At 38.6% G+C, this 25,858-nt stretch overlaps 1 long non-coding RNA gene and 1 other non-coding gene across 2 annotated transcripts; both read right to left on the bottom strand.

The window, feature by feature from the left end:
* Positions 1-3,029: 3,029 nt before the first annotated feature.
* On the bottom strand, positions 3,030-23,889 carry LOC141372990 (uncharacterized). The gene is made up of 4 exons (XR_012378572.1): positions 23,644-23,889; positions 18,597-18,848; positions 16,306-16,426; positions 3,030-4,111 (listed from the first exon to the last, which is right to left on the bottom strand). It is a non-coding gene; the product is annotated as an uncharacterized lncRNA (long non-coding RNA).
* On the bottom strand, positions 23,684-23,790 carry LOC112819455 (U6 spliceosomal RNA). The gene has a single exon (XR_003206852.1). It is a non-coding gene; the product is annotated as a U6 spliceosomal RNA (small nuclear RNA).
* Positions 23,890-25,858: the final 1,969 nt, after the last annotated feature.

Here is a 25,858-nt window from a genome sequence, read left to right as displayed (position 1 = left end):
AAGAAAGAAAGAAAGAAAGAAAGAAAGAAAGAAAGAAAGAAAGAAAGTTGTATTGCTTTCAGAGCTAAGAGAGAAAGTGTAGAGTTCGATGAATGAAAAAACTGGGGAAGACTTTTAAGTAGCTATCTGGAGTCACTTAGATAGCTACAAGAATTTTAGCCTGATTCTAAAATACACATTTCCATTATAATCCTGTTCAATGTTTTTAATCAGTTAGTTGTTCATAGAGCAAAGATAGCTGAAATGTAGTCCATGTCTGAATTACCACAGATTTTCTATCTTTGCTTTAAATCAAAAACTTTCACTGTTATCCAATGAGCCGGAGAAACTAAAAACTGGTTGGAAGGATAGTCAATGCTAATCCCAAATGTCACTTTGGTTTTCTGGTGATTGGCCATTCCTGTAATGTCCTCTATCAACTGGAGTCGATGTCTTAAAATTTTCCCTGGCCTACACTTCAGTATTTGGTTATCCCTTTTCAGAAGACAACTCTACTTCACATATACATTTAATATGAATATGCCTTTTAAAAAGCAAATTATTATAATGAAAAACATATACATTCAAGGAGTGCTTACGTGACTTAAGTTTCATCCAGCTAGAGGGTTGCTGACATTGATAAACCATTCAACTTTTGCCTTTCTCGTTTACAGCATCATTAGGGAAGTTCAGTGGAACTTTAGTCTATCTGTGCAGGGGGGCACATTTGAAGACTTATAATTTGTCAATAATTACACTCCTCCAATGAAATATTTTACATTTATTAATGAATTGACTCCCCAAAGACATTCCGATTATATTACCCACTATAAGAATAAAGTCTGGGCAGTTTATCATTGTCAATAATTTTTTTTTCTAAGAGAATAAATATTTTTTTATGGAAAATATTTTTTCCATAAAATTTTCTTTATGGAAAATATTATCACACATTTATGTTAGTAACTTTGTTCTATTAAGATAACAAATGAATCAGAATTCCTAATTTCTAAGTTATCTGTGTTGGATAGAGATGCAATTAAGAAAATTTTTGTCAATGTGAAAACTCTAGAATGAGGGAAGAGGTTGGAATAAAAGACAAAATGTAAGACCACTTAAGATCTAAAATAAGTGCTTAACTAATTCATGAAAAAAAAATAGGCAATATGCATTTTAAGTATCCAGTGCGGAAACTTAAATGGCAGTTTTTCAAAAACTATTATTTTCTATATTTTTGCTTGTGTGTTTTTGTCCACTTCACTCTCTACAATCAGGAAATCAGTTATAACATTTAAAAGGATCATACACAATACATTTAAAAATTTACTATCTTGAAAATACAATTCCCTTTGGGAAGTTTAGTATGGCTTTCTTGGATTGTTGCCTTTATTTATATTTTATAAGGGTTACATCCATGAGTGAGGTCTTGGAAATCTGGTAATCAACCAATTTTTCATGACACAGTGTAACTCCCTTAGCAATATGATGCTAAAACCAGGAAAGAGAAATTTCCTCCATTGTCTTTGGCTGTAGCTATGAGTTTCCTTTCAAAGAGACCACAAAGCAAGACTCAACCAGTTTCATAATCCTGATAGAACTGGAGTGAGTGAAAGTAATGAGCACAGACAGGGAAGCTGGGGAAAAGTAAAACAGTAAGGAAGCCGACACATGGAGGCAAAGACAATCAGTCACCAGCATCAATTTTACGCTGGTTTATAAACCAGGATATTGGGGAGAGTGGGGGTTGGGAGTAGGAGCGGGGAGGAGGGTTGTTTTTAATATAGTGATTTTCCTTTCGGTTTTCTCTTTTAATCCCATGGTGTTGAAAGCACAGCTTTCTCAAAGACAATCTGACCTATAGTCAACATTATAAATCACTCCCCTAACCTCATAAGCTGAAGGTCTGCAATGAAGATCTGTAATCAAGACTGTAACTCATTCTTCTAACCACAAAAGCAAAAAAAAAAAAAAAAAAGAACCTCTAACATCCTTATGGTCAATTCTAGAATATAAATACCAAGATAAAGTGTGTTTGTTTGTTTCTCCACAAAGTTTATATACACCAACACTACTTAAAGCTATTACTTGTTACTTCAGGGCTCCATATCTTGAACATGAATCCCCACTGACATTTTCTGAAATCAGTAAATGTAAGGCACAAAGTCATGAGAATATTGTTAACAGTAGGCTTAACAATTGCCTTATCCCTCAAAAGTCAAAACAAAATGAAAACTCTGCTTTTAAAACTTCAGGTAATGTAATCAGAGTTTTTCTAGTAATCTGGAACTATTCCCATGTGTAGCCTTCACCTCGACCTATGAATGTTCTAGTCAATAGGCTGTTTCTGGGTATCACTTATACAACCAACCATGAATGAAGGACCGTCTATAAAAATCTAAGATCCAGAGTAAGTAGCCCCAGCAAAGTGCCAGAGATACCAGAAAGATGACAACAGTAACAGTGTGGTTGCAGATATAGGAAACTTATTGTCGTTATATTCTCTATTGGTCAGAACACTGCTAGATTACCGTGACTGTATCTGGGTGTTACATTTTCAAATGGACCATACAAAATAAGACAGTGTCTGCTGGAGACCATTTCGTTTAGAAACCTGAACTATGAAGGAATTTGTCAAAACGGACTGTTGTAACAACTTGGGAAAGAAAAGACGCAAGGAGATTTTGATAGTAAATGTCAAAGATTGGGAGAGGAGACGAGTCTCTATAATTTCACAAAACACAATCAGCACTTGCTAATATTTTACTCCACATAGAGCAAAAATGAAGCCGTAAAAAGAAATAGAGGTGGCTGAGTATAACTGTGCGCCTGCAGACAGAGACCGTGTGATCATGTGCCAACAGGGCTGATGGAATGACTCTTAAACTTTTCACCCAACACTGATTTTGTAGATCTCAATGTATGATTCTTTGCCAAACATAACTTCTTATTTAAAAATTTTGGAGATCAAAAGGCCAGAATTCACTTAAAAATGTAAATCCAGTATATGTCAAGATGCATATCCAGTCTTTGATATTCATTTAGTTTATTCTGGGTTTATGACACAGTTCAGTCAGTGTACACTAAGTATTGTTACAAATTATACACTTAAGATAAAATAATAAGGCAATTAGAGTCAGCTAACAGAGTCAGACACCACTTATATTTTTCAAACATGACAACAGCCTAACAGTAATATTTTCTAGCAGGTGAAGACTATATTACATGCAGTGTAACATAAGAAAAAATTTAAATATCAACAGTGGCACAGAATTTGAAGTTGACAAGGCATGCTATCACAAAGGTTGCATAGAGAATTTCCATATGTCATTCTTGTATAAAAAGGCCATAAATTTGTGTAGGTCAAACCACACACATATACACACAAAGGAAATCTTTCAGATTCCCTTTCTCTTCCTTCTCTCTTCACCATGTCACTAATTAATCCATTTAGTTGTTATTTTCTAAACATATATTTATGTCCTTATTATAGAAGAACATGGTTTAAATCCATCTCGTTGGATTCTACATGCCTTAAGAGCATTGATGTCCTCCTACATCAGGCCATAATTTTAATAAGATTTTATAACTGACTTAATATTTAATAATTTAATATATTTAAGGAATTGCTTGGTGAGAGTGGATGAGAAGTTTATAAATTATGATTTTTGAATGATTTATTTGCAATAGTCCTTCTATCTTCTCCTGGTGATCACATTTTCTCATCCCCACGTGTTAGTGGCTGCTCACGAAGTTGGATGCATGCTGAGATGAACCATAGCAATCATCAATGTTTAGGATCTATATAGCATTTTCCATTTTCTCTATCCTCTTACCTTGGAGAGTTTTTTCTCATAGGACCTAGCAATCCTTATTACAAGTCTACAACCCTATCCAAAACCCTTAGGACTAGTTGTGTTTCAGAATTCAACTTTTAAAAACATTTTTATAAAGACTTTATGGCATACTCCCATTAGGGTCTGTGACAGCTCCCTGTAATCAAACATTAATATTTCTTCAATGCTGTGCAAGGGGATTCATGTGAAGAGCCATAAACAAAGATACAAATAGCTTCACCTTTCTCCAGGTCAGGTTTTGCTGCCAGTTAAGTTCAAGTCAGGTCAGGTTTTGCTGCCAACTGAGTTAGAAAATACCTTTCAGTTCAAAGAGCTTTGTGAATTTCAGAATCATAGATAAGAGATTGTGGACCTATAAATATGTATTCCTTGTCTATTTTCTCTCCACCTTCCCAACTAGGATTTAAGAGCCATGGATATCTAAATATTTTATCTTCTTCACTGTGTCCCTAAAGCCTAGAATAATAAAAGACCTAAAGGCCCAATACATCGCTGTTGAGTGAATGAGTAAATGAGATGAGTGAATGAGTGAATGAGATGAGTGAATGAGTGCATGAGATGTAGGCGTTAGAGTCCCACCTAGCAGTGGAACTCCATATTTTATACCAGATCCTCTCTCTTAGGGACTTTATATAGTAAGACACAGAGTGCGATACAAGCTGTGGATGGGTGCAGAGACTGAAAAAGAAGACAAAACAAAACTGCTAATGGAGAGAAAAAGCACTAAGTAAAAGCAGGGAGGCAATAAAAGGCGTAAGCAAGTAGACGCTGTGAGGGAAAGGGAGAGAAGAAGTCATTTGTCAGAAGTATTAGAAATAACAGAAGTAGTGAAAGAGAGACTCCTGAGTCCACGTACTGACAGACTCTAAGACCCAATATCGTTGATACGCTACAAATCCCTATAATAACTTTCCATGACCTAATGTTCATTGTTTGACTTTGTTCCTTGCAACCTGGAACAAACTAACACCTTAGTTGAATCACAGAACTTCTCTGAGCCTCAAATCTTTGTATATTAAGTGATGAGTTTGGAGAGATGGTGCCAAAATTTCCTTCCAACCAAAATAATTGTGTACAGCAGTGATTCTCAAACATCAGCGTACAGAATCACCTGGAAGGATTGTTTAAACCCAGATTGCAGGACCCCACCCCCAGAGGTTTTGTTTTAGGATCAGGGTGGGGATTGAGAATTTTCCTCCCTTAGATGAAGGTGACACCACTGCTGCTGCTGCCCTGGGGAGCACAGTTTGAGAACCATTCGTCTACTACAGAAACAGTGTTTATTTGAAAAGGCACATGTGAGCCATGATCCACATGCCAGTGGCCTCTGCAAATTATTTGAATTTGTCCACCTATAAAAGCATATTCAAGGTTCCCATCCACTCATGATATTCAATTTGATTTCCAATCCCAAAATGCAGACCTTCTAGCAAAAAAAAGACTACTCTTCTCATCAAGAAGCCGATTTCACCATAAAGCTAACTTTTTTGAAGTGAAATGACACTCACATTTAATATTGTTTCCCAGACACTGAGAGACAGCCTCAAATCAAAGAAATTTCAGTATTCCTGTCCTCTTTGGACCTACACATGGCAGTTACTTCTTTCCTGGCAGCCAGACAGCTCTAATTACAAATGACACACCGCACAGCCAATCGACGTCCCGTTGAGTTGCAGCCTCTACCAAAGTTGCTCACTTCCCTGGCAGCAAGTTTCTATGAATTGAAAACTTCACAGAATAATTTTGATTGTTCTTACTAATCAAAAAAGGGAAGCTATAAGTTTTGTTTTGTTTTACAGTCAGATCAAAATAATCATTTCCAAAAAAATGGTTCCACTATGGCAGGTTTGAAAGCAAAGCCTTGGAAAATCTAGAACCACTAAATAAATAGAATGACTTCTTTGAACATAATTATACTTCAAAGTAAGTAAATGCCATTGTTCACATGCAAAGACAAGAAAAGAGGTGTAAATTTCTACTAATAGCTCACTAGAAAACTTCTTGGGAGAAATATTTTATGACCAAATGCCACTTTGGCAAAGCAACCCACCCGCTTTCCTGCGGGAGGAAGATTATGGTGGGTCAGAGATAGCCTGGGGCAGTATTTTAGGTGATTGATCCTTGGGTGATTAATTATCACATATAAATATGGGTGTGACAAAGCATATAAAAGGCACTCAACGTACACATCTGGGTCACTCTATGCTCTTTTAGAAATGAACAATGGATCCCTGAAGACTGAACTATGCATGATACCAGAGTCAGGAAAAAGAAGATGGAAAACGAAGGATTAAAAGGTTGACAGTGATTTTTTTTTTTTTTTCCTGAAGCCAATTTATTTTTCTTTGAGCTAAAAGGTCTCTGCCTCAAGGCTGGTGTAAAGCAGCCTTTTCAGGAAGCCGCATTCATCACACCAAGGAACAGCGCCACAGAGGAGACAGCATGATAAATACCTGGTTTCAGGATCCCATGATAGCGTGTCCAGAAATGAAGATCAGAATTTATTTATCTCCTTGAAGCCTGGGCTCTGGCTCAAAGAGTATTCTCAGCAAAGTTTGCTTCAAAATACCTGATCTATTCATTGGTTTAAGACATTAGATATGTTAATTACACGATGCTTCGTCCTATTCTAAAAAGGTTTATAGAGTTGTCCTGTGATCGAGGACACACATGCAAGTTATTTGTTATGGTGATTGCTTGCTTTGCAGAATGTCTGCCCTCGACCCAGTCCCATAGATCAATGTCAGGCCAAGTGAGGTTTCCAGCAAGGGACAGCATGAACCCTCTTGTCAAGGTTAAGCTTTCGAAGCTAAAAGTCAGTCCTGGATTCTTCCATCAGACTGACTTGGGTTTGAATTTTATCTCCAAACTTAAAGTTGAGTGACCTTAACTGACTTCACCTCGGGAAGCTTCAATTTCCTCACGTGTAAAATGAAGCTAATTATAAATCATGCCTCAAAGGATGTTTGTGAATCAAATGAGAGGTACCAAGCATAAAGTAGCTATGGCTGGCACATAGTAAGTGTTCAATAAATATCAGTTAATATTACTATTGTTATATTATGTTTTATAGTAGAGCTTCTCTTAATGACCTTCAATTTACCAGATTAATTCACCATGCTACCCATTCCTTCTGTTAAGCATACAGACTGATGCCCATGGCCTTCTAAATGTTGTCAACAGCAGATGATGCCTGAGAAGGCCTGCTCCAGCCACTTGAGGTTTATGCTAACATAAGTCAAATTGATTTATTCCCAAACCCGACTGTGACAGTTGTAATTGTTATTGGCATTTAGTATTTAATAAATAGTATGTAAACGTATGAAACATAAGAGCAAGAACACAGAGCTGTTATCTCTGTGGAAACGAAGTTAAATGCTTTGGAACAACAGATGGAAAAATAACATCTGCCAAATTAAGTGACAACACTACAGAAGATTATGAATAAAATCACAATAAGCTAGACAGCACTGCACATAGATTGCCTCATAAGTATATTTAAGATCATTCTACATTTTAAAGAAATGGACGTGAAAATTGTAAAGGAGGCATTTTAGATCTTGTTTATGGGGAAAAAAGATACTAGACAGCTCTAATGCACAGACCAGTATATCAAGAAAACACTCTGGCCCTACATCAAAAGATTGATATTGGAGTTTGTGCATATATTTTTCCAATTCAAATAAAATGTTTGATATACGAACAGATCATTCCCCCTCCCCTTTAAATGGTGTTTTAAAAAGAAAAAAATACAACACCAAAAGTGAACCCTAAAGTAAACTGTGCACCTGGATTATGATGATGTGTCACATGTGATAGGTACATCAGTTCTAACAAAGGTCCCACTCTAGGGGAGGATGCTGATAGCAGGGAGGCTACGCATGTGTGGGGGGCACATATGGGGAAATCTCTGTATTTTCCTCTCAATTCTGTTGTGAACCTAAAACTACTCTTTAAAAAAAAAAGTCTAAAAAGAAAAGTAAATTACTATTGCTGGTCCCATCTGAATCAGATAAAAGAGTTTCTATAGCATTATGAAAATACCCTAACTCATTAAGCCCCTTCTTGGAGGTTTCTAGACAAGTTAAGGGAAGCAGGTAAGGACTTGCTTTTGTGATTTATCCACAACCACAGCCAGTTGCATAAAAGAACATTTCCTGTAGTACAGGAGACCCAGGACCAAAAAGTGTGGCATATAGAAGTTCTCAAATGCCTCTCTACTAACTGGCAGCCTCAAAATTATCCAGAGAGTTGTCTAAGAGAACACAGTCTTAAGACCCATGTCCAGTATTCAGATTTAGTTAAGTCTGGGCTAAGACCCAAGAAACTGTGGGGATTTTTAAAGTTTCCTAGATGCTTCTGATGGGCAACCACATTTGAGAAAAATTGATGTTGAGCAGTACTGTCTAATCTATATATAATGCATGACACAAATGTGAGTCACATTTTCTGGTGGCCAGATTGTTTTTTAAAGATTTTACTTATTCATTTGAGAGAGAGAGAGAGAGAGAGAGAGCGAGTGCACAAGAGTGGGGGGAGGGGCAGAGGCAGAGGGAGAAGCAGACTCCCCGCTGAGCAGGGAGCCCAATCCCAGGACCCCGGGATCATGACAGACTGAGCCACCCAGGTGTCCCAGTAGTCACATTTTAAAATGAATTTTCTAGTAACCTCATTAAAAAAAGAAAAAAAAATAATACTTTTAAATCTCTTAAAAGATTTAAACACTTAAAACATTTTAAGTCAATAAGCCCCAGATATTACCATTCCAACATGTAATCAATATAAAAATTAACAAGATGTTTTACATCCTTTTTATTTCTACTAAGTGAAGTCCAGTGTGTGTTCTACACTAAGAGCACAACACCATTTGGACTGACCCCAGTGCGAGTTTCCACAGCCAAACATGGCTACTGGCTGCCATATCGGGAAGAGCAGATACAGAGTATAAAGGGAGAAACTGTCTTAATAATGTGAGCCATCTTGAAGATGGTACTCTATTTTGATGGCTCACAATTAGAGTGCTTGAGGAAAAGAGGTGATTAGGAAGGTTCAAAAAAGAAAATGGAACAGCATGAAAAATACAGGACGGGGCACTTGGGTGCCTCAGTCGGTTGAGTGTCTGATTCTTGATTTTGGCTCAGGTCATGAACTCAGGGTTGTGGAATCGAGCCCCATGTGGGCTCGTGCTCAGAGGGGAGTCAACTTAAGATTCTCTCTCTCCTCTCCCTTTGCCCCTCCCCCTCCTCTCTCTTTCTCTCAAATAAATAAATATTTTAAAAAAGAAAGAAAGAAAAGAAAATACAGGATGAATATGACACCTAACTCTGGTTCTTGGAAGCTTTATGTCCTGTAAATCAAGGGAGGGCACATAAATATTCAAAGGGAAACAAATGAAACTGATGTCCATGTACAAAAGAAGGAAGAAAGGAGAAAGTGCTCAACTAGACAAGAGTGAAAACTGTCTACCATGCAACTGTTTTTTTCTTAAGTCCAAAAATAGAATTCCTACGGAGTCCATGTTAACATTTCAGAAACCTGTGGGACAGTGGAGTATGGAATAGAGATGCCTTTATAGAAAAAGTAAACTGCCCAGTATAAAGCAACTTGTAGAAGCATTTCCAAATGTTTTAAGCTGTGCACACACTTTTTGCATTTATCACGCTATTATGTTAGTGAAAACACATTTTGGAGGCTGAAATAATAAGTCCGAACAAAGAGCTTAACATAGAACTGATGCACATTATCCTTTGGGAATTCAACTAATGTTTGTTTTTTTTTAAGGATTTCAACAGTAAAGTATTCTAACCAGGAATATCATAGCCCCAAATGCTGTAAATCAAACAAAATATTTGTGAAGGAAAGCTCCTTAATTCCTCACCAAACACTTGTATCAATGAAAAAACAATCAGAATAGAACAAATTCAATGTCAGAGGTTAATGGAGATATGTGATGTATCAGGTTACAGACTTTTATTATACAAAATATAAAAAAGTTCTACAGGAGCCCAGTGTTTCATCTCAGCCTAAAGCTGCACCAAAATTTAAATGTATTTAAATCTAACATATGAAATACATTTTCTCATTTTCCTCCTACCTAATGACTCGGATGGCACAAAATTAGCTTTTGAGGCAGGTATAGAGCATTGATAAAACTGTAATAATTCCATTTAAAAACTTGAATTCTTTAATATGTAGATTCATAAATACAAAAAGATGTTGGGTGTGATCTCCATCTGGGGACACATCTTTTACTCATTCATCCAGGAGGCACATTGGGTGTTCACTGCTCTGTTAGATTGACTATACTTTTGCCAGGTAAAAGCAGCATTTTAAAAAGGCAACTCGGGATCTAAACTAGAAATGAGCAGTAATTTGACAACATGAACATTGAGTATCCATATTCACACAGACAAGTCACAATGGCTGTATGTTAATGATTTAAAAATTAATAGATTTTTCTGTAAACCCCTTAGGCAGAGATCCAAAAGGTGTTCGAAATCACAGCAATTAACTTTTAGCCAAATGAACAGATATTCTGTGTATTTATTTCTTTGATAGGTTTAATAACTGGCTATTAATTGGCAAGTCAATAAGTTCCAATCAAAACAATAATCAGTTCAATGAGCAAACATTATACTAAGAAGAAAAGTGTTAATGTAGTAACATGCTCATGGTTTGTGCTCATTTCTCAGTAGATTAACATTTACTTAGTTATTTAACTAATGATTGCATTTTCAATATACAAAGCCCTCTGTTAGATGCTGCACTGAGTTAAGATAATAAAAAAAGTAACCTGTTCTTTATTTTCAATTCATACTCACAAATACAACTACACATCAGTGCACACACATAGGAAAAATTGTGCCTATTGATCCCTTGAGAGCCTAGTCACTGCTGTCTCTGAGACAGATGAACATCACATTTTCTCCTGAAAGTCCCTCTACCATTGTAGCATTGGTATATAAATTGTTTCCCAAATTCTGCATCGTCTCAGGTTTTTTTCCTTCTATTTGGGGTTCCTCTGGCCACCTACATGCCCTCTCTCTTATCCTCCACAGATGTCTTTCCCTTTACAGCTATTTTGACACAGGTGAACTGGTGATGGCCTGTTTGTTAATCTTGTTTTACAAATCAGCATGCAAGAATTACAGGACATGCTAAATAAATGTAACAATGAAGGAGACATTAAGGCTAGAGGGTGTAGATGTCAAGGAAATAGAAAAAGTGAGCTATTACCATCACCTTTCTGTGAACTTTTGCTTAGCTGGAGCTTAATATTGAGGAAAGGGCATCATCAGTCTGTAAACTTCTTCAGAACATATCCTAATTCATTTTCCTGTCTTTGTGATAATGCGCATGGACTTGGACCAGTTGATATCAGTCTACTCTATCCTCTATTCACAAATGTCTAGTGTCAGTCAGTGTCAGTGTTCTGGGTGTTTTGCATCGAACCTCAGTCTCCTCAGATGTTTTGTGTCTGTGCACAAACTCCACAGAACAGTCTGTAATCTCCCCAGTCCTCTTTAGCTCCCTAAAATTATTGTTAGAATATCCTGTGTTCTTACATCAGTCCAGGTCCCCGTGGGAAATAAACGGCATACTCAGATTGTTTGAGCAGAGTTTAATAAAGAGATTATTTATTTAAAAAGTAAGCACATTTGGAGAAACAGTAAGGAATGAGATAGGATCCTAAGACTAGCAAGAGCAGAAAGCTGTCACTACCCCTGGAGAGAGTAGGGACAAACCTATTGTCCTATAGGACAGGGGTGAACCAACATGGAGCCCCAGTATGAACACGCCAGCCTTACCCCCTTCCCACCCTGCTGGCGCCTCTCCTTGGTGTGACTAAAGTGAAGTGAATGAGAGAAAAAAAGGGGTGGGGGGAGAAAGATCATAGAGATAAAGGAGTCAATGTAGGGCCTTGTATGCTTTTAAGGACTGGCTTTTACTCTGAGTAAGATGATCTAATGTAAGTTTTCAAAGGCTCGCTGTGGCTACTGTTGGGGAGAATAGACTGTTGGGGTCAAGGGTAGAAACAGCGACCCTGGTTAGAAGGCGACTGCAGCTATCCAGGTGGGACATAATATTGACATGGCCCAGAATGGAAGCAATGAAGGTGGTAAGAGATCACCTCATGTTGACTATATCTTGAAGGTAAAAACAACAGGAGTGGCTGACAGAAGTGAATATGGAGTATAAGAGAAAGAGATGACTCCCAAGTTTTTGGCCTGAGCAATTAAGAGGGCAGAGTTGTGATTTACTACAATGGGGAGGAATCAGGAGCAGAGGGAGTTTTTTGAGGAAAGATGAGAAGCTTGGTTAGAGAAGACTGTTAGACATCCAAGCAGAGATATCAAGTGAGCAGTCAGGTATAAGCTATTTGGAGTTCAGGAGAAAGGTCTGTTAAAAAGATATAAATGAGAAGCCCTCCATAAAAATATGGATGAGACCACCAAGACAGTAAGTGTGGATAGAGAAGGGATCTACAGAATGAAACCTCTGTTCTCCAATATTGAGGTCAGAGACAGAATGAAGAATTGGTAATGTAGACCAAGAAGAAGTCAATAAAGCAACCAAAAACAGAAGACAAGTAAAAGAAGTGTTTCACAGAGGAGGGAGTGATCCACTCTCAGATGTTACCCAGAAGTCAAGGACTGAGGGGCGCCTGGGTGGCTCAGTTGGTTAAGCACCTGCCTTCAGCTCAGGTCATGATCCCAGGGTCCTGGGATCGAGCCCCACATTGGGCTCCCTGCTCAGTGGGGACCCTGCTTCTCCCTCTCACTCTGCCTGCAACTCACCCTGCTTGAGCCCTCTCTGTCAAATAAATAAAATCTTAAAAAAAAAAAAAAAAAGAAAAGGACTGAGGAGTGAACATTATATTTAACATGTAATTCCCTGGTGACCCTAAGAAGAGAGGTTTCAGGGGAATTTTTAGTGGATACTGATTGGAGTGGTTTCGAGATGAACTGGAAGGAGAAGTGAAAACAGGGATAATAGAAAATCCTTTGGATAGTTTTGCTCTGAATGGGAATTGAGAAGTGGGGACAGTAGCTAGAGGGGATGTGGGATCATATATTTTGCCCATTCACTCCCTCTCCTGGATGTCTCCTCTCACCTCAAATTTCCATCACCTCCTCCCTCACCTTGATTCTGGCTGGTGACCTTCCTTTATTTCATTGAGAGAAAACAGAAATAATCAGAGAGGAATGTCCACTTGCCACCACAATTTCTAACTGCCAGCCTGCAACATAAACCCAGTTGGTTTGGTTGCGTGCTTTCCTGCAATGGTGTTCAGCTGTGTGGTGTAGGAATGGACCAGGTTCACTCGTATTGTACCGACCAGTATTGAATTAACAGTATTGTAATAACCAGGGGTGGGCTTTGGTATGTGAGGAAGATGAAGGGTGCGGGGACCAGGACAAAACATGAGCACTGGGTGTTATACACAGCTAATGAACTGTTGAACACTACATCAAAAACTAATGATGGCTAAAACTAGTATGTTGGCTAACTGAACATAATAAAGAAAAAAAGAAAATTAAAAAATAATAATTATAAAATTATAACTGTGATCCATTCCATTCTTTACAGCTCCTGAGAGCGTAAGTACTGTCCTATTGTCAAAGCCTACTCTTTTCAGCCCATATCACACTTGAAATAACATGGTGTCTACTCAGTATGTAAAGTAGCTTTCTGTTTTATGTAACTCTTTCATAGATCAGCCTAAATTATAATGCTGAAAAGAACGTGTTTGTTTAGGGATGCCTGAGTGGCTCAGTCGGTTAAGCATCTGCCTTTGGCTCAGGTCATGATCCCAGGGTCCTGGGATCGAGCCCCACATCAGGCTCCTTGCTCAGCGGGGAGTCTACTTCTCCTTCGGCCTGCTGCACCCCCTGCTTGTGCTCTCTCTCTCTCCCTCTCTGACAATTATTAAAAAAAAAAAAAGAAAGAGTGGGTTTGTTCAGTCTGTACCATAAATGACTCCTGTCATGGAATTCAACTGTCATCTTTCTAGAATGAAGAGCCTCCATTAATTTAGCGTAGTCATGTTTGGCAGTGATACCCCCAATATACAAAGTATGACCACAGTTCATATTCATGTGCTCATTTTTCAAGTACCTTTTATTTTTTTTTGAAGATTTTATTTATTTATTTGACAGAGAGAGACACAGCAAGAGACGGAACACAAGCAGGGGGAGTGGGAGAGGGAGAAGCAGGCTTCCCGCTGAGCAGGGAGCCCGATGCGGGGCTCGATCCCAGGACCCTGGGATCATGACCTGAGCCGAAGGCAGACGCTTAACGACTGAGCCACCTAGGCTCCCTTTCAAGTACCTTTTAAACAAAACATCACATTAGGCATTGGGGAAAGCATATAAGAAGAATGCTTCCTACCTTCAAGAAAGTCTTAATCAAGTATGAAAGTATAAGCTAGTGTGGGTGGTGCAAATAAAGGTTCAGAGCAGGTAAGAGAAGACAGGGGGAGAAGAAAGTAGGATAAGGGACAAGATTATCTGACCTCATTGTTCAAAAACCTAAACTGTCCTTGAAAGAAAACACAAAAGACCCAACGTCAAAGAGATTTAAAGGCAGGAGGCTTAGATTTTAGAAATATTTAAATTTGTTTTGTTCCCTAGGTAACAAAAACAAGTTCTACACCAATAAAGAGTAACACATTGTGTTAAACATCCAGTATGTTAAGTAGTATGCAGAAATGAATGTCCTGTTTGACAAATGCTGTTCAGAGTAATGGCTCCATAAAGCCACAAACAATACTCTTAACATGCATGCTATCTATGGAGGCACAAAGCCAGAGTTGAGAGCTGAAGTCAAGAGCGGGAATCTGAACAGACATAAACTCCCACTGGGTACAACAGTTTTCTATAATCTTTCTAAATAATCTTTAGACCAGCTTCTATGAACCCCTTAGGACTGGGACCCTAATAAAGTCCATGGCCTTCGAAAGCTATTTATAAAACTTTTCTGAGAAGGTTACACAAATATAGTCTCAAGCACTGTGTAACTAAAAGTTATAAACTTATTCCTTAAGGGATATCCAAGTTTTTAACCCATTTTAAAACTATCTTTATATAGCCTAGGGCTTTGCAAAGAAAAAAGTAATCTAATTGTAGTGTGTGTGTGTGTGTGTGTGTGTGTGTGTGTGTGTGTGTATAAAATTTGCTGTGATAATTCTGTATCATCATAATACTAACCACCACCATTTATGTTCTGAACACTGGGCTAAGCACTTCACACATATTACCTCAGTTAATTTTCATTTTAAAAAAGTTATAAGATATTATTAGTATTCCTCGTTTAGAGAAAAAGAATTGGGGTTTATACAAGCTAAATGACTTCTCTAGGGTCTCACAATAACTAATAAGCAAAGCCAGGATTCACACCCAAGCCAGCGTGGGCTGAAATAACTAGTACTTGAACACACACACACACACACACACACACACACACACACACACTGGAGGTCATTGTGTTCCCTTGAATTCTCATTTTCAAATTGGTTATGAACACCATTATCAACTTCTACTATTCAGTCTGATGCCCAGTGGTCCCTACCAATACACCAAAAACCTCTGTCAAGTCTCATTTTGAAGTCCTTAGTATGTCAAAAAGGATGGAAATTAGCAGTATCTTTGTTCACAGTTACTTAATGAGGAGACACCGGACACTGAAAAAGAAAGGTGGTATAGGTTTTAAGGTTAACTACTCCCTTCCCGTTACATATGGAGGCAAGGATAAACCTCTTACTGAGTTATGATTAAACATCTATGGTTTTCATTTATTCACACTCAAGCCATTATTTCTGATAGAGTAACCCTCTCAGTGAGATAAGCCAAGTGGTAGATTCAATTTCAAGTTCACCTTTGACTCTCTAGTCAACCTATATATGCTACATTTATGTACTTGTTAACCTCGGATTTTAATGGAAAGAGAATTAGCATATTAATAAAGTTTTCTGTTTAGTGAAACAATCCCAATTTATGCAATTGTGGAGGGTTGCTTTCTAAAAACAAAGAAACAAAAAAAAAAACAAGCATTGCCTGAAGCAGACTATGCAGACATGAGATTAAAGGTTAGTGAAAATGAGCAATAGAAATCCATATATTAAAGGTAGAGTTTTTGAAAAATCTCCTAAATAAGACTCCTAAGTATATAGAATTTTATTTTTTATTTTTTTAGAGAGGGAGCAATAGAGAGTACTAGCAGGGGGAGGGGCAGAACGAGAGGGAGAAAGAGAATCCCAAGCAGGCTCCCCACTCGGCATGGACCCAGCGAGGGGCTCAATCTCACGACCCTGAGATCATGACCAGAGCCAAAATTAAGAGTCAGGTACTTAACTGACAGAGCCACCCAAGTGCCCCTAAGTATACAGAATTTTAAAATGAAGGTTAAGGCTGGAATGCAACTCTCCAATTTCAAATGATCCTTTGAACCTTTTCTTTCCTAACCAAAGACCTACCATAGGTAGCAAAAACCCTTTTCTACTGAGGCCTTCATTTTCTCCTCTTTTTTCGTAAAGCCAATAAATGTTGATTCTCCAGGTACTCTTCCAATAGCTGCTTAAAATTCCTGCAGGGAAGCTAAGAAAGAATATTCCAAGTTCGTTACACAAAGAACATATGTAAATTTATTTACAAATACATATCATTGTAAGTATGTCAGTAAAACATATCCAGGTTGCACACTACATGTTTGTATTTCTTGAAGTTGCCTCCTCCAAGAGAGGTACCAAACTGAATACTGAAAAGAAGCTGAGGTCTTGAGATCTGGAGGCCCATGGGTTTACCAATCTAATTGCTTTTCTCCTACACCGACATTGTCACAAAACAGACAATTCTGGTGCATTTATGTATTTTTATGGATCTGAGATCCAGCTTCCTTGTCCATTATTATTAAAGTCTGTTTAGAAATTTGAGAAGAAATAAGGAAGATAAGTGTTTAGTGTTCTTAGAAAATTACTTCTCCATAAAACAAACAAACAAAAAAAACCAGAGATTAAAAATCCCACAGCTGTAGAGCCAAGTTCTTTCTAAGGCTTGTACAGCTTTCTAAATCCCATAAAAATCTCAACATCTGACCCATTTCATTTTTACAAAGGAAGGGACTATTACCCTGGAAAATATGCGTAAAAATCTGCAGCATTCAGAGGCATTAAACAGTTTTATTTCACATTTGTTTCCTATGTATCCTGCTTGATAGACACACTGTAGCACCTGCCACTATAACTCTGCTCTCCATTGGCTCCCAACCTTCTCTTTTCAGAAGGGATTAGTAGAAGCCTCTTCTCGAACGTCTGAAGTCATGCTGCCATCTCCTGTTCACTGTGCAGAATGTAATGAAATCCCCCTCCAAAGGCTAGCAAAGGCATGCAAAGGACAAAACCGACCAACTGGAGAAGGCTGGCTCTTTCATAGATTTCCTCAGCCAGCAGATTAAAACCACTTTTATTCCAAGTGGCAATGTCATAATAATCTTACTTTAAATGTAATATGTTTTAGATAGAAGTTACTGTAGAGAAGTTGGGGAGTTTTTATCTGAACATTAAATCGGTAGTTCTGATTTTTCTAAATATCACTTCCACATGACCTAAATTTTGATTCTCTATTTTTTCAATGTAAACAGAATAAAGCATTTTAAAACATTAAAAATAACAACCATGTATGTTGAATTTTAATATTAGTTAGAGTGTTCTCAGGAAATTAATTTCTCTTCAACGATTCCAAACGTAGAAGCAGTGACACAGAAGACAGTAGGTAGAAGACAAATTAACGTTGACAAAAATTACAGTTTTATCTTGGAATTTTACCAAACTACAGAGACAGGTAAGTAAATAAACTTTTTAAATTTTCTTTTCTTTTTTAAATTTTTTTAAAGATTTTATTTATGTGTCAGAGAGAGAGAGCACAAGCAGGGGGAGTGGCAGGCAGAGTGAGAAGCAGGCTCCCCACTGAGCAAGGAGCTTGATGTGGGACTCAATTCCAGGACCCTGGGATCATGACTTGAGCCGAAGGTAGATGCTTAATCGACTGAATCACCCAGACGTCCCACAAATTTTCTTTTCATCACTAATTTTTAGAATCTGAAAACATACCCACCAGGGAGTTCCATATTTTCAAAAATTATTTTTTCTTTTGATCTTGTTATTGCCATAAACCATTAACACTGATGTGTTAATGCAATTGTCTCCCCAGATTTGTGTGGATAGGAACTGCATTCTGGGCTAAGAATCCAAGTTTTGTTCATAATTTAAAGAGATTGTTAGGAGGTAGGCTCTTCTCTACAAACATTAGCAACATTCTGCCAACAATATATCAGAAAAATGGACACCTAATCCAGGACCATTTTTAAAAGGAAAAGTCCAGGACACCTGGGTGGCTCAGTCGTTAAGCATCTGCCTTCGGCTCAGGTCATGATCCCAGGTCCTGGGATTGAGTGCCACATCAGGCTCCCTGCTCAGCGGGGAGTCTGCTTCTCCCTCTACCGCTCTACCCCTCCCCGGTGCTCGTGTTCTCTTTCTCTCTCTCTCTCTCAACTAAATAAATACAATCTTAAAAAAAATAAAATAAGAATAAAAGTCCAATTCTCCTACCAATCAATCATAGATAGCAATGCTCCTCCTTTAAAGTTATTTATAACTGCTTCTGCAAATTAAGACTAATATATTTTTTTTTCCAGGTTTGTTTTTTATGTTTAATGGCAAGGCAAAGCCGCTAGGTGTAACCTTTTGTAAAACACATCCTCAGTACTCACTTTGAGACAAGTTTTCTTCAAATCAGTTTTCTGGACAAGCAGCTCCCCTTATCTTCACTTTTGTTTTTTAAAGACACATTTTTCAGGACACCTGGGTGGCTTACTTGGTTAAGCATCTGCCTTCGGCTCAGGTCATGGTCCCAGGGTCCTGGGATCAAGCCCCACGTCGGGCTCCTTGCTCAGCGGGGAGTCTGCTTCTCTGTCTGCCGCTCCCCCTGCTTGTGCTCTCCCTCTCTCTGACAAATAAAAAATCTTGAAAAAAAAAAAGACACATTTTTGAACCTATTAGTTCACCTGTGTACTGAGGGCCCCACAAAGGTCTCTGTTGTAGATCTCTAATTCAGGAGACATCACTACTCTGTATCATGTTGTTGGCCTGGATAATATGGAACAAGTGCAGATCAGGAAAATACTGCACAGCCAAATTCCAAGTGCTGAACGTTGCAAAAGGATGGCCTGTGGAAGCTTATGCATGTATGTTTTAGTCTTGTATAAACACTCTTCCACATCTGTACATTCCTCTTGTGGGAGCCAACTAAATTGCCATCGTTAACTTTTTTTTCAGGCTCTAAAGTGTTTATGGACTCATAGTATGTTTGTGGTTCTCATCACTGATATTTTTCACTTACACACATCAATTTACAAATATAATCCTTCTACGTATATTAAGCACAGAATATTTTAATCTTCAACAAACTGACAAATCCTATAATCTCTCAGTTTATTCACACAGCCGAAGGCTTCTTGGGGCATGTCCTGGGATTTGGGACTCTGTCTTTTCAGCTGGAAAATGAGGGAATCAAACAAGACTATTCCTCAGGTCCTTTCATCTTAAAAATTTGGATTCTAACCGCAAGTAGAGTCTACAGTGGGAAAAATTTTGTCGCTTCAGGCCTGAACTCCAGACCCAATTCTTTCTGGGCAAGAGAGAGCAACTTCTCCAGAAATATAGGGAGAAAGTAGCAAGGTCACATTTTGGTCAGCCCACCGTTACTTCAAAAACATAACACAACCAGTAATGGTAAGAGAGGCAAGGTATCTACTGATTGTCAGAAAATAATTTACCACAATTGCTATGATTACTTTAGATGACAGTATTAAAGAATATCACTTGTGTCATTGTGTAGAATAATAAAATTCCCTAAATTTTGTATCATTTAGCAATAAGGTAACTTTAGGAGGTGATCACGATAGGTATAATAGAAAAAAAAATTTTTTCACTAAATGATTAAGTCTAAGAGCCTAGAATTATGTAAGAGCCCCTTCCTGTTAGATACTCTTCAAAGGACTCAAATGAGACATGAAGCAATTTGGGGATTTCCTACAATGACAAAATGATAGAATAAAAGAAAGGTCTGTTATTTCTTTGCACAGTTGTTTGACTCTCATTATCAAGGTATCAAGACAATAATCAAAGATTTAGAATTAGAAGGCTAAAAGGCACAGTTTACATACCCACGCACTCAATTTTGTTTTGGTTCCATGTTATTTGTGTGTTGGGAGGATTTTGCTTGGTTATTTGTGTTCCAGTTTAGTTAAAGCAATATAAATGTTATTAAATGTATTTTTTCCTTGAATAAGAGTTTGCTTCTTTCATCCAAGCTGGCTGTTAACCTCCAAATTTCAATGCTTTACGAGGAAGATAGGAGTTAACCTATGCAAGTAGGATATAACTTTTTATTTTGCTGCTCAGAGAAAAATTTTTAACACACCAAGCACAAGTCTGGGGACTGGGAATGACTATGAGCACTTTCATTTCAATAAAACACCATTGCAGTTGAGAATGTGATCACCAGGGAAAACAACTACCGGAGTTCTAGCCAACGCAAGAAAAGTGGAACTGGTCAGCTGATCTGCAACTCATTTATATGCAGTTTCAACTAATGATTTATAATGTTAAGTGACAGCTGACCTTCCAAAATCAAAGGCAAATGTTGATATTCATTTTTTTAACTGAGGAAAATAATGTGTGGAGTAAATTAATAAAATAAGTTCTTTCTACTAATTATAAATTATAAACATACACTTCTCTCCCTCTCCCTCCCACCCTGCCTTCCTTTCTCCCCTCCCCTTCTTCCTCTTCTCCTTCCCCCTCCTCCTCTTTCTTCTTCTCCTTCTTCTTCCCCTTTTCCTCCTCCTCCTCCTCCTCCTCCTTCTTCTCTCTCTCTCTCTGTGTCTGTCTCCCTACCTCCTTTTTCCCTCTGTCTAGGAGGAAGAATTTCCTCTGCCCTTCAAGGTCCTTTCAGCTGGACTAAGAATCAAATTAAACAAAATCAGATTAACAAGAGAAAATAAAATTTTATTTCATATGTACAGGGAATCCACACAGACATGGAAATTCCAAAGACAGGCAAAATGAGGTATATATGTCATTCTGAGCTAAGGAGAAGGGGGTAGGGGTCTGGGACTTCAAAGGGATGGAATGCAATTCACAAGAAGATGAAAAAGAGTGAATGTTTGGTAAATGAATGTTTGTTGGGCCGCTCAGAAACAATGGGACACCAAGGACCCTGATCAAACAGGCCTTGCTAGGCTCCCCGCTCTCTACTACATCTAGTTCCCATCATAATGTAGTTATCTGTGGTGATAGCTCTCTTTCTGGAACAAGTCCTCCATCTAGATTCTTTTTAGGGGCACCTGGGTGGCTCAGTCAGTTGCCCGTCAGACTCTTGGTTTTAGCTCAGGTCATGATCTTGCAGTCGTGACATCAAACCCTGCCTGGGCTCAGTGCAGAGTCTGCTTCAGATTCTTTCTCCATCTCCCTCCACTCTACCCATTGCTGCTCATGCTTGCTCTTTCTCCCCCCCCCCTAAAATGAATAAAATCTTTTTTAAAAAATGAATAAATTCTTTTAGACAATTGTGGAGGAAGTTAAGAACATTTCCTGAATCTACTAGGTTTTGATTGCCTTTAACTCAAAAATAATCTTCATGCCAAAGTGTCCCATGTTGGGGCAGTCTGCCCTTGGTCCCTACAACTCCCTCTCCCATTTTCTGTATCTTTTCCCCATTCCTCCCCCTCCTTCCTCTTCTTCTCTAACCCCCAGGCCCCAGAAATAAAAGTTTGCTTTTAAAACGTCACCTTCATTTTCCACAAATGAACTGAACACTTACTTCCAAATTGTCATGTCTAGAAAGTCCTGGGACTCATTGTTCAGGCAGGTTTCTGCTTCATTAAAGGAACCGTTGCCCATTGTTCTCAAGTCACGATAGGAGAAATGCACTCAGCGGTTTTACTAGAAGACCAACTCATTTCTTACCTGTTTGATTTTTACTGCCACCCAACACGATAGTTTCAGGCTGTCACTGAACATTAGCCACATCTACATCTGTCCTGCATTCTATTACTCAGTGCTGCAGATGGCAGCCACACTCCCTGGAATGCTTTGAATGAGCCGGCTTCACATGACAACACTAGGCCACAATCAAGGTCCTAACAAGGATGATCTTTATGCCTTGATCACAATTACTTAAAAACCTGAAAGATTTACTATACATTGATTCCTCTCCATTTAGGACTCCCAATTCTGCTTCTGTATGGTTCACATCATGCATGTTATCATTTCCATGTTTTAGAGTAAAGTTTTCAGATTCTTTACATGACAGAAATTTAGAATACAAAATTTTGAACTGGATATCAAAATGCAGCTGGTGGCGTGGCTTGGGGGTATAGTGAGCATAGCTGCCTTCCAAAATGCAGCTTGTGGGTGGGGGTAGAAAAGGTTATTTCTTCTTAAAAATTATACATGTAGTCCCTCCTGAAATAACAGCATAACTGCATCATTTTATAAACCACGAGTGGGTAAGCACCCCCCAGCAAGACACAACATGCACCCACTTAGCAAAACATCTGCTGACCCCTGGAACTCACGAAGTATATTCGAGCATCAAATCCAAAAGCGAAGACAGGGCTTTTAATTTGTAGCCTTTTGTATGTTAATATTTTATTTTCCCCTTATGAATATCATATTTATTTCTTTCTTTATGTGCATTTTGTTCCTTTTAATCTGGTGGCAGCACTGTGAAATATCACAGGCCTTTCACTCAGTATTTCACTAACAAGCCAACCAGGTACAAACAGGATTTTTATATCCATTTGTAAATTTTAGTTGGGGGCAGTTGAGAGAAGGAAAAATAAAAAAACAAATACTACATTTGTGTAAGGTTTAATTCACATCACTTGTACAATACTGTGCTGTTGGCATGTGTCTTAATAAATAGGCTTCAAAAAGAAATTATTGCAATGTAAAAATAGTTTCACTGAATTCACGTGCTTTTTACTGTTCCCAGGTCTCAAAGTGGCTTTTAAAATGATTTTTCAGACTCTTAGAGCTCTGTACCCCATATTGTGATAGGATACATTTCTCTGCCCTGCTCCCTAGAGTGGAGCTGGAGTGAAGGGAGGCTGAGACAGCTTGGCACCATTCTAGTCTAAAAGAGGCTCGGCTTGGGAGATTCACTGTTGTTGCCAGAAAAAAAGGAACATGAGAAATTGAAGTGTCAAAAGAAGCTGGGGAGTTTAAGCCTGAGAAGAAAACCCACAAATTAACTAGCTAACTTACTAGATAGATAGGCAGGTCAAATCTGTTTATCCAACAGAAAATCTCTGAGTGCCTACCACACCGAGCACTATACAAGGCACCGGAAACACAGCATGGAACAAAGTCAATGCTTCCACGGAGTTACAGTGTGGACTGTAATCTCCAAAATACATCTGTTAACTTGGTACACTTCAAATTATGCCCATTTTCCAAAACTGGCCTGCTCTGAAACCTTCTGGCCTTCAGGTAGCTCTAGACAAATCTCAATGGGAGGAAGAGAAGGAGTCTAACAGAAGCATACATTTACGGACCCAAACCTTTTTCTCTAGGAATGTGTTGCAGAGTTTCAATGTCTTAGTTGTATATAAAACAACCAGTCACCTCTACTGACAGCCTCCCGGCACATAATGAAACAACCTCACCAGCGTGGGATCCTGGATTCGGCAATATCAGGGGGAAAAAAAAAAAATCAGCTAGAAGTAGTAAACTAAAGCCCAATAATCTTACTTCAGGGTGGGAGGGGAAGCTTTTCCTATGGGGAGCCTGCTGTAGTTAGTGCTGCTTCACGAGTCTGTATGTCATCCTTGTGCAGGGGCCACGGTAATCTTCTCTGCATTGCTCCAATTTTAGTGTATGTGCTGTGGGAGGGAGAACTTTATTAGTGCTTGTTTTCGGATAGGTCCCTCACCAGGTACCAGCTTCTTACTGCCCTCTGCTGGTTAAATATGAGGTCAGCCTTTTTTTTAAATTTTTATTTCTTTTTAAGATTTTATTTATTTATTAGACACAGAGAGAGAGACAGCGAGAGGGAACACAAGCAGGGGGAGCGGGAGAGGGAGAAGTCAGGCTTCCCACCAAGCAGGGAGCCCAATGCGGGGCTCGATCCCAGGACCCTGGGATCATGACCTGAGCTGAAGGCCGAGGCTCAACGACTGAGCCACCCAGGCGCCCCGGAGTTCAGCCTTTTAAACTTGTGTTTTAACCAACTGCTATTTTAGTAGACAAGTAAATAAATGCACTTGTTCACATTATTTTTTTTAACTTTTATATTAGTACTTAATTTAATCCAAAGAGAGCCCTATACCATTATCTCATTTCTTTAAATGTTTTTACTACAAAAGCAATACGTTGAAGAAAAAATAAGCAAAAGGTAAACCAAAATACCCACCTTTTCAGAAACCACTAAAACCTTGATGTATGTCCTTATATCCCTTTATTTTTACAAAATGTGGTCCTATTGTACATTTTGAATATTGCTTTAAAAGTATATGAACAAATGTCCTTCATATTGTCTGTTTTTTAGGCACTGTAATATCCCATCATGTAATTGTAGGTTTTAATCATTCTCCTACTTTAACGCTAAAAAAAGTATATTCTCATAGCCCTGTGACATACTAATAGCTATAATCATGCTTTTCCTTGTAATCGGTCAATAAATGTGTGCTCTTAACTAAAGGCATTCTGAATTGATGCTGTACAATTTTTTTTCCTTTATCATCAAAAACTGAGTAGTTAACAGAACCTGTTGGATTGGCAGGGCCACGGGATGGTCACCAGTGTCTCCACCTTTACATATTTCACAACCCAGTTTAGTTCATAAAGAGACTTGAAAGAGATTTTCTACCTACAGAAGTACTTCTCTCTCTCCTCTTCGGCACTTTTCCCTGTCCAAAGCTAATTTGCTGCGGAGACCAATTTAGGAATGCAGTGATGATGGTGACTATGGAGTCAAAGAACAAAAGCAAAGGGATACTCTTAAGGAATGCTTCATGCAAACCAGGAAAAAGCTGAGAAAATTGCCCCTTTTGTGTAAAGAATCCTCAGGATCACCTTCCTCCTTCATTTCTAAGCCTTTCCAAGCAAAAGCCAGATTGTAATGCAACTTCAATCAGCAGACTGTGGTTAGGTCATGCAGGGTTTAGATAAACAGTTGACTGAAACACTTTGCTGGTGATAAAGCAGTTTGAATTTAGGTGTGTTTGTGCTATTTGAAGCACAAGCCATGTTTTTTTTTTTTTAAAGGACGCAAAACTTTTCGCCCCTGGGGAGTGAGCATCAGTCTGAATCCTTCTGGACACTGATGCATTAATATGTAGCCCAAGTCCCAAATGCCTGACCAAAGATTATCTTCAACTTTGACCTCCATCACCCCTCCGCCCCCAGCACCTGGCAACCAGCAGAGTCACACCTCACCCAATAGATTCTCTGATAAGAGGCTGGCAGCCACCATCTTGGACACCTCCTCAGCCAGGCCATGATGCTTCCATTGCTCTTGCCGGAACTTAACTGCCTGAAAAGTTCTGGCTTGTGGATTGAGCTGAGGACTGACTGGGAAGACAATGCCTTAGCCCCTCTCAGCCCGTCCCATCATCCGCATGGAGTGATGAAAGCTGTGATCTTATCTCCCTTTCTTGGCTAAATACCCTCACCTTCCTTCTCTGTGGGTCTCAGGTATACATCAAGAGGCATTAATAGCTTACTTGAACATACCCCTCGAACCATCTAAAACTCTGCCTACACAACGGTTCCGCCATTGCCTCTATAACCCAGTTGAAAATGAACAAATTCCTGTTTTTAACAGACACCAACTTAATACACCCGTCATTATTCCACTATGGATGTCCTGGGTTTTTTTTTTTAAAAAAAGCATTTAAAGTGGCTTACCAAAAACACATGTAATAGAAATTTTAATAAAGCCAGGACCAAGCAAAAATTTAAAGTA

This window comes from Callorhinus ursinus, unplaced genomic scaffold (assembly GCF_003265705.2).
Source record: "Callorhinus ursinus isolate GAN/ISIS: 27379988/994484 unplaced genomic scaffold, GSC_fseal_2.0 scaffold6, whole genome shotgun sequence".
Lineage (NCBI taxonomy): Eukaryota > Metazoa > Chordata > Mammalia > Carnivora > Otariidae > Callorhinus > Callorhinus ursinus.
This window is presented reverse-complemented; position numbering and strand designations above follow the sequence as displayed.